The following is a 15,188-nucleotide window of genomic DNA, read 5'->3' as shown; positions in this document are numbered from 1 at the left end:
AAAATTCAACACTCCTTTATGCTAAAAACTCTCAATAAACTAGGTATTGATGGAAAATATCTCAAAATAATAAGAGCTATTTATGACAAACTCACAGCCAGTATTATACTGAAGGGACAAAAGCTGGAAGCATTCCCTTTGAAAACCAGCACAAGACAAGGATGCACTCTCTCACCATTCCTATTCAACACAGTATTGAAAGTTCTGTCTAGGGCAATCAGCAAAAGAAAGAAATAAAGGATATTCAAATAGGAAGAGAAGAAGTCAAATTGTCTCTGATTGCAGATGACATGATTGTATATTTAGAAACCTCCCCCAAAAAGAGATTAAAAATAAAAAAAAAAGAAAACCCCATTGTCTCAGCCCAAAATCTTCTTAAGCTGATAAGCAACTTCAGCAAAGTCCCAGGATACAAAATCAATATGCAAAAATACAAGCATTCCTACACAATAGACAAGCAGAGAGTCAAATCATGAGTGAACTCCCATTCACAATTGCTACACAGAGAATAAAATACCTAGGAATACAACTAACAAGGGATTAAAAATAAAAAAAGAGATTAAAAATAAAAAAAAAAGAAAACCCCATTGTCTCAGCCCAAAATCTTCTTAAGCTGATAAGCAACTTCAGCAAAGTCCCAGGATACAAAATCAATATGCAAAAATACAAGCATTCCTACACAATAGACAAGCAGAGAGTCAAATCATGAGTGAACTCCCATTCACAATTGCTACACAGAGAATAAAATACCTAGGAATACAACTAACAAGGGATGTGAAAGACCTCTTCAAGGAGAACTACAAACCACTACACAAGTAAGAGAGGACACAAACAAATAGAAAAACATTCCATGCTCATGGATAAAAAGAATCAATATCATAAAAATTGCTATACTGCCCAAAATAATTTATAGATTCAATGCTATCTCCATCAAGCTGCCATGGACTTTCTTCACAGAATTAGAAAAAACTAAATTTCATGTGGGACCAAAAAAGAGCTTATATAGCCAAGACAATCCTAAGCAAAAAGAACAAAGCTGGAGGCATCACTCTGTCTGATCTGAAACTATACTACAAGGCTACAGTAACCAAAACAGCATGGTACTGGTACGAAAACAGACATATAGAGCAATGGAACAGAACAGAGGCCTCAGAAATAATGTCACACATCTACAACCATCTGACCTTTGACAAACCTGACAAAAACAAGCAATGAGCAAAGGATTTCCTATTTAATAAATGGTGTTGGGATAACTGGCTAGCCATTTGCAGAAAACTGAAACTGGACTCCTTCCTTACATCTTACATAAAAGTTAGATGTAACACCTAAAACCATAAAAACCCTAGAAGAAAACCTAGGCAATACCATTCAGGACATAGGCATGGGCAAAGACCTCATGACTGAAACACCAAAAGCAATGGGAACAAAAGCCAAAATTGACAAATCGGATCTAACTAAACTAAAGAGCTTCTGCACAGCAAAAGAAACTATCATCAGAGTGAACAGGCAACCTAGAGAACAGCAGAAAACTTTTGCAATCTATGCATCTACCAAAAGACTAATATCCAGAATCTACAAGGAACTTAAACAAATTTACAACAACAAAAAAAATCAAAAAGGTGGCAAAGGATCTGAGCAGACACTTCTCAAAAGAAGACATTTGTGTGCCCAACAAATATATGTAAAAAAAAATCATCTGTAGTCATTAGAGAAATGCAAATCAAAAACCACATTGAGATACCATCTCACACCAGTTAGAATGGCAACCATTAAAAAGTCAGGAGACAACAGATGCTGGAGAAGAGGTGGAGAAATAGGAATGGTTTTACATTGTTTGTGGGAGTGTAAATTAGCCCAGCCACTGTGGAAGACAGCGTTGCAATTCCTCAAGGATCTAGAAATAGAAATACCATTTGACCCAGCAATTCTATTACTTGGTATATACTCAAGGGATTACAAATCATTCTACTATAAAGACATATGCACACATATATTTAGTGCAGCGCTATTCACAATAGCAAAGACGTGGAACCAGCCCAAATGCTCATCAACAATAGTCTGGATAAAGAAAATGTGGCACATATACACGATGGGATACCATGCAGCCATAAAAAAATGAGATTATGTCCTTTGCAGGGACATGGATAAAGCTAGAAACCCTCATTCTCAGCAAACTAACACTGGAACAGAAAATCAAACACCACATGTTCCCACTCATAAGTAGGAGTTGAACAATGAGAACACATGGACACAGGGAGGGAAACATCACACACCAACACCTGTCATGTGGGTGGGGGGCTGGGGGAAGGTTAGGGGAGGGATAGCATTAGGAGAAATACCTAATGTAGATGATGGGTTGATTGGTGCAGCAAACCACCATGGCACATGTATACCTATGTAACAAACCTGCACATTCTGCTCATGTATCCCAGAAATAATAGATGGCACAAGAAAATGGAAAAGCATTCCAATCCATGTTTATGAATTGGAAGAATCAAAATTGTTAAAGTGGCCAGTCTGTAGGCTTCAGAGAGTCTAAACTGACTGGGGCCAGAAGGAATCCCCCAGCACAGTATAGCTGCTCTATGAAAGCATAGCCAGACTGTTTTGTTAAGTATGTCCCTGATTCTGTTCCTTCTGACTGGGTGAGATCTCCCAACTAGGGTCTCCAGCCACCTCCTACAGGTGTGTTCATATCAGCAACAGGTACATGCCTCCCTGGGATGGAGCTCCCAGAAGAAGGGACAGGCTGCCATCTTTGCTATTTCACAACTTTCACTGGTAATACGTCCAAGTACTGGACAATCTGAGGCATCTGGAGACTGGAGTGGATGCCCAGCAAATCACAACAGCCCTATAGAAAAGTAGTCAGACTAGTAAAAAGAAAGAAAAATAATCAAAAGATCAGCAACCTCAAAGGTTAAAGCTAGATAAGCCCACAAACACAAGAAAGAATCAATTTAAGAATGCTGAAAGCCAGAGTGCCCTAGTGCCCCTTCCCTTCCAAATCACCACATCAGTTCTCCAAGAAGCATTCAGAACTGGGCTGAGGCTGAGATCACTGAGATGACAGAAGTAGAATTCAAAACATGGATAAAAATGACCTTCACCGAGTTAAAGGGGCACATTGTAACCCAATGAAAGGAAGCTACAAATCATGATAAAACACTGTAGGAGCTGACTGACCAAACAGCCAGTATAGAGAAAAATGTAATCGGTCTGATAGAGCTGGAAAACACACTGCAAAAATTTTATAATGCAATCATAAGTATTAATAGTAGAATAGACTAAGTAGAGGAAAGAATCTCAGAGATTGAAGACTGTCTTTCTAAGACAGGCATAAAGAATAGAGAAAAAAGAGTGAAAATAAATGAATAAAACCTTCAAGAAATAAGGGAGTATGTAAAGAGACCAAATCTATTACTGATTGATATACCTGAAAAAGATGGGTAAATTGAACCAATTTGTAAAATATATTTCTGAATATTATCCATGAGAACTTCCCTAACCTAACTTGATAGGCCAACAATCAAATTTACAAAATGCAGAGAACTCCAGTAAGATACTCCACAAGAAGATCATCCCCAAGATACATAATCATTAGATTCTCCAAGGTCAAAATGTAAGAAAAAATGTTAAGGACAGCTAGAAAGGCCGGGTTACTACTTACAAAGGGAAATCCAATGCAGTAACAGCAGATCTCTCAGTGGAAACTCTATAGGAGTTTGGGGGCCAATATAATTCAACATTTGTTTTCTTTTTCTTTTTTGAGACAGAGTCTCACTCTGTTGTCCAGGCTGAAGTGCAGTGGCATGATCTCAGCTCACTGCAACCTCCGCCTCCTGGGTTCAGGTGATTCTCCTGCCTCAGCCTTCCTAGTAGCTGGCGTTATAGGTACCCAATACCACGTCATGCTAATTTTTGTATTTTTAGTAAAGACAGGGTTTTGCCACATTGGCCAGGCTGATCTTGAACTCCTGACTTCAGGTGATCCGCCTGCCTTAACCTCCCAAAGCGTTGTGATTACAGGTATGAGCCACCGTACCTGGCCCAATATTCAACGTTCTTAATGAAAAAAATTTCCAACCCAGAATTTCATATCTGGCCAAATGAAGTTTCATAAGCAAAGGAGAAATTATATCTGTTTCAGACAAGGAAATGTTGAGGGAATTTATTACACCAGACCTGCCTTACAATATCTCCTGAAGAGAGCACTAAATATGCAAATGAAGGACTATTACCAGCCACTACAAAAACACACTGAAGACACAAACCAATGACACTATAAAGCAATCACATAAACAAGTCTGCAAAATAACCAGTTAACATCATGATGACAAGTTCAAATCCATACATATCAATACTAACCTTAATTAGTAAATTATTTAATGCCCCATTTAAAAGACACAGAGTAGCACGCCGGATAAAGAACCAAAACCCATTGGTATATGCTGTCTTCAAAAGACCACCCCACAAGCAATGACACACATGGTCTCAAAATAAAGGGATAGAGGAAAATCTACCAAGCAAATAGAAAACAGAAAAAAAGCAGAGACTGAAATCCTAGTTTCTGGCAAAACAGACTTTAAACCAACAAAGATTAAAGAAGACAAATATGGGCAGTATATAATGGTAAAGGGTTCAATTCATCAAGAAGAGCTAACTATCCTAAATATATATGCGTCCAACACAGGGGGGTCCAGATACATAAAGCATGTTCTTAGAAACCTTTAAAGAGACTTAGAATCCCAAGAATAATAGTGGGAGACTTTAATACCCCACAGACAACATTAGACAGATCGAGACAGAAAATTAGCAAAGATACTCAGAATCTGAACTCATCTCTGGATTAAATAGACCTGGTAGATATCTGCAGAATGCTCCACACAAAAACAACAGAATATATATTCTTCTCATTGCCACATGGCACACACTCTAAAATTAATCACATAATCAGAAGTAAAGCATTCTTCAGCAAATGCAAAAGAACTGAAATCATAACAAACAGTGTCTCAGACCACAGAACCATCAAATTAGAACTCAAGACTAAGAAATTCACTGAAAACCATACACTTACATGGAAATGAAATAACTTGCTCCTGAACGACTTTTGAGTAAATAAAATTAAGACAGGAATCAAGAAATTCTTTGAAACTAATGAGAACAAAGATACAACACACCAGAATCTGGGAGACAGCTAAGGCAGTGTTAAAGGGGAAATTTATAGCACTAATTGCTCACATCAAAAAGTTAGAAAGATCTCAAGTTAGCAACCTAACATCACAACTGAAAGAACTAAAAAACTAAGAGCAAACAAATCTTAAAGCTAGCAGAAGACAGGAAATAACCCAAATCAGAGCTGAATTGAAGGAGATAGAGACATAAAAACCATTTCAAAAGATCAACACGTTCAAGAGCTGTTTTTTCTTTTGAAGAAAATAATAAAATAGACCACTAGCTAGATTAATTAAGAAGAAAAGAGAAAAGATTCTAGAGACATGAAAACCATTTCAAAAGATCAATACATTCAGGAGCTGTTTTTTTTTTTTTTTGAAGAAGATAATAAAATAGACCACTAGCTAGACTAATAAAGAAGAAAAGAGAAAAGATTCTAATAAACACAATTGGAATCAATAATGGAGGATATTACCACTTACCTCACAAAAATACAAACAACCATCAGAGAATATTATAAACAACTCTATGCACATAAGCTAGAAAATCTACAAGAAATCAATAAATTCCTGGACACATACACCTTCCCAAGACTGAATCAGGAAGAAACTGAATCCCTGAACAGACCAATAAGTAGTTCTGAAATTGAGACAGTAATAAATAGCCTACCAACCAAAATGATCCCAGGATCAGATGGATTCACAGCTGAATTCTAACAGATGTACAAAGAAGAGCTGGTACCATTGCTACAAAAACCATTCTAAAAAACTGAAAAGGAGGGACTCCTCCCTAACTCATTCTATGAAGCCAGCATCATCCTGATACTAAAACCTGGCAGAAATTTAAAAAAAGAAGAAGAAAGAAGAAAGAACTTCAGGCCAATATCTTTCATGAACATCAATGCAAAAATCCTCAACAAAATACTGGCAAACTGAATCCAGCAGCACATCAGAATGCTTATCCACCAAAATCAAGTAAGTTTCATCTCTGGGATGCAAAGTTAGTTCAACATATGCAAATCAATGAATGTGATTCATCACATAAACAGAAACAAAGACAAAAACCACATAATTATCTCAACAGAGACAGAAAAGGCTTTCAATAAAATTCAATGTCCCTTCATGTTGAAAACTCTCAATAAACTAAGTATTGAAGGAACATATCTCAAAATAATAAGAGCCATTTATGACAAACCCACAGCAAACATTATACTGAATGGACAAAAGCTGAAGGCATTCCTCTTGAAAACTCTCCCAAGACCAGGATGTCCTCTCCCACCACTCCCATTCAACATAGTATTGGAAGTTCTGGCCAGGGCAATCAGGCATGAGAAGTAAATAAAGGCATTCAAATAGGAAGAGAAAAAGTCCAACTATCCGTTTCCAGATGACATAATTCTGTATTTAGAAAACCCCATTTTCTTAGCCCAAAATCTTCTTAAGCTGATAAGCAACTTCAGCAAAGTCTCAGGATACAAAATCTATGTGCAAAAATTGTTAGCATTCCCATACACCAACAAAAGCCAAGAGCCAAATCATGAACAAACTCAAATTTAAAATTGCCACAGAAAGAATAAAATATCAAGGAATACAGCTAACTAGGGAGGTGAAAGATCTCTATCAGGAGAACTAAAAAACATCGCTCAAAGAAACCAGAGATGACACAAATGAAAAAATATTATGTTCATGGATAGGAAAAACTACTATTGTGAAAATGGCCATACTACCCAAAGCAACTTATAGATTCGATGCTATTCCTATTAAACTACCATTAACATTCTTCACATAACTAGAAAAAAACTATTTTAAAATTCACATGGAGGCTCTCTGCTCCTGCTGTTCCACAGACAGCTGCAACTTGTCTCCCATCGCCAGCCGCATCTCTGAGACACTATGGAGAAGGTAAAGGTCGGAGTCAACGGATTTGGTCGTATTGGGCACCTGGTCACCAGGGCTGCTTTTACCTCTGGTAAAGTGGATACTGTCACCATCAATGATCCCTTCATTGACCTCAACTACATGGTCTACATGTTCCAGTATGATTCCACCCATGGCAAATTCCATGGCACCGTCCAGGCTGAGAACAGAAAGCTTGTCATCAATGGAAATCCCATCACCATCTTCCAGGAGCAAGATCCCTCCAAAATCAGGTGGGGCGATGCTGGAGCTGAGTACGTGGTGGAGTCCACTGGTGTCTTCATCACCGTGGAGAAGGCTGAGGCTCACTTTTAGAGGAGAGCCAAAAGGGTCATCATCATCTCTGCCCCCTCTGCTGATACTCCCATGTTCGTGATGGGCGTGAACCATGAGAAGTATGACAACAGCCTCAAGATCGTCAGCAGTGCCTCTTGCACCACCAACTGCTTAGCGCCCCTGGCCAAGGTCATTCATGACAACTTTGGTATCATGGAAGGACTCATGACCACAGTCCACGCCATTACTGCCACCCAGAAGACTGTGGATGGCCCCTCTGAGAAACTGTGGCGTGACGGCCACAGGGCTCTCCAGAACATCATCCCTGCCTCTACTGGCACTGCCAAGGCCATGGGCAATGTCATCCCTGAGCTGAACGGGAAGCTCACTGGCATGGCCTTCCATGTCCCCACCACCAACGTGTCAGTGGTGGACCTGAACTGCCATCTGAAAAAAAAAATATCCAAATATGATGACATCAAGAAGATGGTGAAGCAGGCATCAGAGGGCCCCCTCAAGGGCATCCTGGGCTACACTGAGCACCAAGTGGTGTCCTCCAACTTCAACAGCAATACCCACTCTTCCACCTTTGATGCTGGGGCTGGCATTGCGCTCAACAACCACTTTGTCAAGCTCATTTCTTGGTATGACAATGAATTTGGCTACAGCAACAGGGTGGTGGACCTCATGTCCCACATGGCCACCAAGGAGTAAGACCCCTGGACCACCAGCCCCAGCAAGAGCATGAGAGGAAGAGAGGCCCTACTCCTGGGGAGTCCCTGCCACACTGAGTCCCCCACCACACTGAATCGACCCTCCTCACAGTTTCCATGCAGACCCCTTGAAGAGGAAGGGGCCTAGGGAGCCCCACCTTGTTGTGTACCATCAGTAAAGTCCCCTCTGCTCAGTCAAAAAAAATAAAAAGAAAAAATTCATATGGAACCAAAGAGGAGCCCAAATAGCCAAGACAATCCTAAGTAAAAAGAACAAAGCTGAAGGCATTATGCTACCCAATTTCAAACTATACTACAAGGCCGCAGTAGCCAAAACAACAAGGTACTGGTTCAAAAAGCCACACATAGTCAAATGGGACAGAACAGGGAACCCAGAAATTAGACTGCACACCTACAACTGTCTGATCTTTGACAAACCTGACAAAAACAAACAAGGGGGAAAGAATTTTCTATTCAACAACTGGTGCTACAGTAACTGGCTAGCCATGTGCAGAAGATTGAAACTGGACCCCTTTCTTATACCTTATACAAAAATTAACTCAAGATGGATTAAAGACTTAAATGTAAAACCCAAAACTATAAAAAACTACTTTTATAGTTTATAAAACTATACAAAACTATTTTTATAGTTTATAAAACTATAAAAACCCTCAGAGACAACTTAGGCAATACCATTCAGAACATAGGCATGGGCAAAGATTTCATGATGAAGAAACCAAAAGCAGTTGTAACAAAACAAAAATTTAACAAATGGGATCTAATTAAACTGAAGAGTTTCTGCACAACAGAAGAAACTATCAACAAAATAAACAGACAACCAAGAGAATGGGAGGAAATTTTTGTGAACTATGCATCTGACAAAGTTTGAATATCCAGTATCTATAAGGAACTTAAATAAATTTATAAGAATCAAACAATCCCATTAAAAAGTGGGGAAAGAATATGAATAGTCGCTTCTCAAAAGAAGGCATACATGTGGCCAGCAATCATCTGAAAAAAAAAAAAAAAAAAAGCTCAATTCCACTGATTATTAGAGAAATGCAAATAAAAACCACAATGAGATACCATTTCACACCAGTCAGAATGGCTATATTAACAAGTCAAAAAGTAACAGATATAGGCGAGGTTGTGGGCAAAAATAAATGCTATACACTGTTGGTTAGAGTGCAAATTAGTTCAACCATTGTGGAAGACAGTGTGGCAATTCATCAAAGACCTAAAGACAGACAAACCATTCAACCCAGCAATCCCATTACTGGGTATATATCCAAAGGAATATGAAGTATTCTGTTATAAAGACACATACACATGTACATTCATTGCAGCACTATTCACAATAGCAAAGACATGGAATAAACCAAAATGCCCACTTATGGTAGACTGAATAAAGAAAATGTGGTACATAAATACCATAAAATATTATGCAGCCATAAAAAACAACAAGATCATGTCGTTTGCAGGGACACAGATGGAGCTGGAGGCCATTTTCCTTAGAAAATTAATGTAGTAGTAACAGAAAACCAAATACCACATATTCTCACTTATAAGTGGAATCTAAAAGATTATAACACATGGACACACAGAGGGGAGCAACACACACTGGGGCCTATCAGAGGGTGAAAGATGGGAGGAGGGAGAGGACTAGGAAAAATAATAAATGCGTGCTAAGCTTATGACATGGTTTGGCTGTGTCCTCACCCAAGTCTCATCTTGAATTATAGTTCTCATAATCCCCACATGTGGTAGGAGGGACCCAGTGGGAGGTAACTGAATCAGGGGGTGGTTACCTCCATGCTGATCTCATGATAGTGAGTGAGTTTTCACAAGATCGAATGGTTTCATAAGAGGCGTTTCCCCCACTTCACTCCACACTTCTCCTTGCTGCCACCATGTGAAGAAGGACAAGTTTGCTTCCTCTTCTGCCATGATTGTAAGTTTCCTAAGGCCTCCCAAGCCATGCTGAACTGTGAGTCAATTAAACCTCTTTCCTTTATAAATTACTCAGTCTTGAGTATGTCTTTATTTGCAGCATGAGAACAGACTAATATAGCTTAATACTGGGGGGATGAAATAATCTGTACAATAAACTCCCACGACAAACATTCACCTATGTAACAAACTTGCCCATGTACCCCGAACTTAAAAGCTTTTTTAAAAAAGAAATCACGTTTTTTGTAGCAACATGGATGCAGCTAGAGGCAATTATCCTAAGCAAATTAACACAGAAACAGAAAACCAAATGCCACATGTTCTCACTTATAAGCGGAAGCTAAACATTGGGTACACGTGGACATCAAGATTGGAACAAAAGGCACTGGGGAACCCTGGAGGGAGAAGGGAGGGAGGGGGCAAAGGACTGAAAAACTACCTATTGGGGACTATGCTCACTACCTGGATAATGGGTTCTATTGTACCCTAAACCTCAGCATCACACTATATACCCATGTAACGAACCTGCACATCCACTCCTTGAATCTAAAATGGAAGTTAAAAAAAAAATCCAGCGAAGTTAGATAGGTAAAATGAGACCCGTGGATGAAAGATTTTAAATGCCTGGTGGAGAAGTTTGGTCAGCAGTAAACTGTGGATGGCTCCTAAGCCAGAGAGTCTTTACAACTTCTTTATTCTATATTCTTTTGTTTTCCTTTTTAGGCATTATTTGAAACTTTAACATAGTCCCTCAAACACAATTAACCTTATTTCTTTTCTTAGTTTCCTACACTTTCCTGGAAATAAATTTTTATTTCTCTTATTTTATAAAATCAGCCTTGTTATACATAAGCCACGGTTGTGGCCTTGGCCTCTGAAAAGTAGAAGTTTTGAAAGCTCACTATTCCTCCCACTCTCATAACCTTAGGTTCACGCTCTTACTTAAAACCCTCTCCTTAATCTAAGTATAATTGGTAGTGCCTCAGCAGCTGATACAGCCTAGCTTCACCTCTCATCTAATAATAGCCTGTATCTGGATTTCCTTTCAGACATTTCTAAATTTGATTCTCCTTCCTTTCAGCCAGCAAGCAACCCCAGAGTGAAGACAAAGTAGGATACAGACTTCCATCACTACTGGGAATTCTAGAAGCCTGAGAAGGGATTTTCTCCAGAAAGGACTCTTCATTACAAAATCTCCCTCTGTGGAGCAATGAGTAGGACCATTTAGCTGGTTTGTGACAGGTGCTCCTTCTTACAATAAATTCCTGTAGAGACAGGAATTTCTAACAGCTCTTCCTGGAATTGTGGGATGCTGTAATGTATAATATACAACCTGAGAAGAATGATGCCAGACACAAAGCCGAAGTCTGCAGACAGAGGAGGCCTCGTATCCCTCTGTCACCATCTCCCCTCCCACTCTGTGCGGCATGGTTTTACTTTTTCAAATGCCCCATTTCCCAACACAAGTGGTTTCAACTGAGTTAAGATTTAATGTTGCACCCCCTTCAGTGATAGCTGGTCATTACCCTTAGACTAGTGGCTTTTAAACACGATTTCTTAGAACTGGCACATGCTTTGCAAATGAAATCTGCAGGAGTAGAGGACTGTGAGAGGAGGTGAGAAGGGTGAGAGTTCCCCATGCTTTAATGTACCTGGTCTCCTGGTCATCACCAGTGTTGAGATGTGAGGTGTTCCTGAACACTAACTGGCTCTCACTTAGGAAAAGTGAGAAAATAACCAGTATTTTGAGTGCCCTCTAAGTTTACAGCCAATCTGCTTGGCATCTGTCTCTATTACATTATTATATTATTATTATCATAACCACCCACCATACAAATATTATCCCTTTATTTCTTTTTACAAATAAATGGTGCTTCAGAGTGATTATCTTTTGCTTACATATTACCATGCAACATAGTAAAAGAGCCAGAATTGAAGTCCTTCCTAGATTAGATCAAAGTATTTAAACCTTGAATTTGGAGAAAGTCCTGGAGGAGAAAGGAGAACAAAGAGTAGGACTGTTATTTTTTCAGAGTGGGTGGGTCACAGTTGATGCCGATTCACAGTTTATTCTTGACTAATTGTTGACAGTTTTGCTAGAGGCCCATTGTGAAGGATGAGATAAACTGAGGTGCGGGTGAAGGACTAGCAGGGAATTTGGGAGCCACATTTGAGCTTCTTCTAAGCAGTGGTAAATTCTTCTGACTTGTAACATACCATCTGGAGACCACTACTAGGGTTTTTCTTAATTTCTTCCCCTAATATATCTAAAGACAGGGCTACGTGTCTGAGCCAAACAGCTCTTGCAAGGAAAGGAGAGCTGTGGTTTCATAAAAATGCCACATAGATGACAAAGAGAGAAAAGAAGGAACGTGATAGCAAGGTCATTCTTTGGAGACTCCGATTATTCACAGTCCAAACGTGAGCGTGCCCATATTAGCTCTGTGGGGTGGGTGGCCACATCAAGATGCCAAGCAGAGGTGTGGCCAGATGAAGCCCATTATTTCTGGGGGCAGCAAAGCAAAAGATTAGTTTCAAATTCTTGCCATTATCCTTCAATCTCCCACCCCCACCACACACACAAGCATCATACACACACACAAACATACACACTCACAGAAGCTCGATATCTGCCTTTGGAATTCACAGAATTCCATGTCAGCCTTGCCTTGTGTGCTTGTAAATACAGCTACATAAGTGGAAAAAAAGTCTTGGTTTTTAGGCTTCAAGAAAGAATGGGGAAGGTGATCTAGCAGACAATAATTCTACGTAGTGTTTCCCTGCCTTCCAGCTCCTTGGATGATGGAGATAATCTTAATTCTGTACTATTTCCCTGTCCCCTTGAGATACCCAGTGAGACTGTAATGGCAGGAGCCAGCCACACCCAGTCCCTGCTGCCTCAATGGAGAGCCACAGTACTGCTCTCCTTCTCATTTACTGGGATTAATAGAGAAATTGTGTCACACAATGATATCAGTGAAAAAGATTGATCTGAAGGGTGATCTATGATACAAACATAGGTAATCAAATTTATCTAGTGGGAATTGAGTTAGTAAAGTCAGAATAAAATCCATAGAAAATCTTGAGAAAGGAAGTGAAAACTGAAAGCAACTGACAGAATTATAAACCAGTGTAACCACAGCAGTGAGGATAAACAAGAATGCTGAGTGAATCAAAGTAGACTTAAGACCCAGTTAAGGCTGCACTGTGTGCATAGTGCTCTGCCAGACATACCTTCACCTTATCCTAGCTGGATTTCAATGAAAAAAAAACCACATGCAAGTAAAAGAAATGGTAATGAGGGAGCAGAGTAGCATGTATTCTGATTTGCATCATCTCCAAGGAAATTCTGCAGAAACAGTTCTTGGAGAAGTTTACAATGTAAACCAAGATAATAAAAGGGGTTAACTCACACTCCAGAAGGAAATAAAGAGAGGCAGACCCTCAATGCTAGAGATCTGTTGCTCCTGCTATTTCTGGTAGAAGCCATGTAATAATGTCAGGTTTCTCCATCTTGCCTAGCTTAATACAGCCAAATACTGGCTTGTAGCTAATGATCAGCTCTAGGAGAATGCAACTGCTCACCTTATCTTGTCTCTCAAATTCCTTGTCCTGCCCTTTTCTTTGCCTTCTTGCAGACAAGGAGTCAACAGGATCAGGCGTGATCAAGAGCGGCTTCGAGGTCAGTAGATCCTTTGAAGATGACCCTCACAAACAGACTGGTTGCATTTGCAGGGGTTAGTGACACCTCTCAAGCAAAACAGCAGCCTGAGGCTTTGTTCTGGCTGGTGCAGGGCTGTGGAGAAAAGCCATTTTACCAGCTGGGGCCTTAACTGTGGGCTGATGATTGCAATAGTCCTATAACATATAACAAGGTAAGAACCAGACCTCGACAACTGAGATAATTGCACCAGCTGTGGCCAAGGCAGACTTTAAATAGTTATCACCAAATTAGTATACAACACCATGAGAGTCATTTTACGTGTACATATTATATTGTCTCTCTTAATCCTCAAAATAACTTCATAGACACTGTCATTTTAAAGATCAGGAACTTTAGATTGCTTTCGCAGAGAGCTTAAGTTATTTGTGTAAAGTCGCACAGCTGCCAATTAAGAGTCAAGATTTAAACTCAGGATTCTAAAATGAGATGCCATTCCCCTGCTCTGTCTCCTATTGAAAAACAGCTACACCCTTATTCCTGCCTCCATGACCCCAGAGGTCTGAATAAGCTTCACCTCACAAATTGAAAAGTAGCTGAGAATAAGATGGAAGAAAAATGGCACAGGGAGCAGCAGTAGGGAAGGTCATGTGTGGTGGAAAGACAGGGGCAAGTATTGACTTGCCAAGCCTCACTGATCTCCAGTATGGCCTCCGGCTAGCTGGCTGGCTGGTACAGAGAAGTGGCTGCCCTGGTCAAATGGACCTGGAATTTTAGAGGCAGCAAAATCATGCCACCGTCAAGTGGTAGAAGGGTTCAGTGCCTGAAGGCTGCTGCAATAAGTTCTAAGACCATGGGGAAAATGTAATAGCTAAATCCTGCAAAAAGAAAGGCATCAAGGAGGTTTGAACTATAAAAGAGGCAGTTCACTGTGAGAGCTGATTTTCTCTCCACAAAGGACAAAGTGAAACAAGAATCAGAGCTGTCCAGTCTTTTGGCTTCCCTGGGCCACATTTCAGGAAGAACTGTCTTGGGTCACACATAAAATACACTAACACTAATGATAGCTCATAAGTTTTCAAAAAGTCACGAGAAAATCTCATGTTTTTAGAAAGTTTACGAATTTGTATCGGGTTGCATTCAAAGCCATCCTGAGCCTCATGTGACCTGTGGGCCATGGGTTGGCAAGCTTGGTCTAGCTTCATCTAGAAGGCAATCAGAAAGGTATGGGTCTCCAAGGAAAAGAAAGTGTTGGTAATTCAGCAAATTTTATTCTTCTAGCTTACCTATAATTTGGTTAACTTTACACAGCTTCTCAAGAATTCTAGAAGCAGCTGAAAAATTGTCACTGTGGTGCAGCCATTCTGCTCCACCCATGTATATCTGCACTAAATAGTATGCTTTAAGTATAAGGCCTCAATATCCCTTAAAATTCCCCATGACCTGTGAGGAGGAGGATTGAGGATGGAAGAAGAGCTTGTTTCAACTGTAATCAGT

General features: G+C 39.8%; 1 pseudogene; it reads left to right on the top strand.

Annotated features, from left to right (window-relative positions):
* The first annotated feature begins 7,067 nt into the window (after positions 1-7,067).
* Positions 7,068-8,081, top strand: LOC105716121 (glyceraldehyde-3-phosphate dehydrogenase-like; annotated as a pseudogene).
* The last annotated feature ends 7,107 nt before the right edge of the window (positions 8,082-15,188 follow it).

The sequence above is a fragment of the Aotus nancymaae genome, unplaced genomic scaffold, assembly GCF_030222135.1.
Source record: "Aotus nancymaae isolate 86718 unplaced genomic scaffold, 86718_ANA_hifiasm-v0.15.2.pri h1tg000057l, whole genome shotgun sequence".
Taxonomy (NCBI): domain Eukaryota; kingdom Metazoa; phylum Chordata; class Mammalia; order Primates; family Aotidae; genus Aotus; species Aotus nancymaae.
The sequence above is the reverse complement of the archived record's forward strand: the minus strand, read 5'-3'. Positions and strand labels throughout refer to the sequence as shown.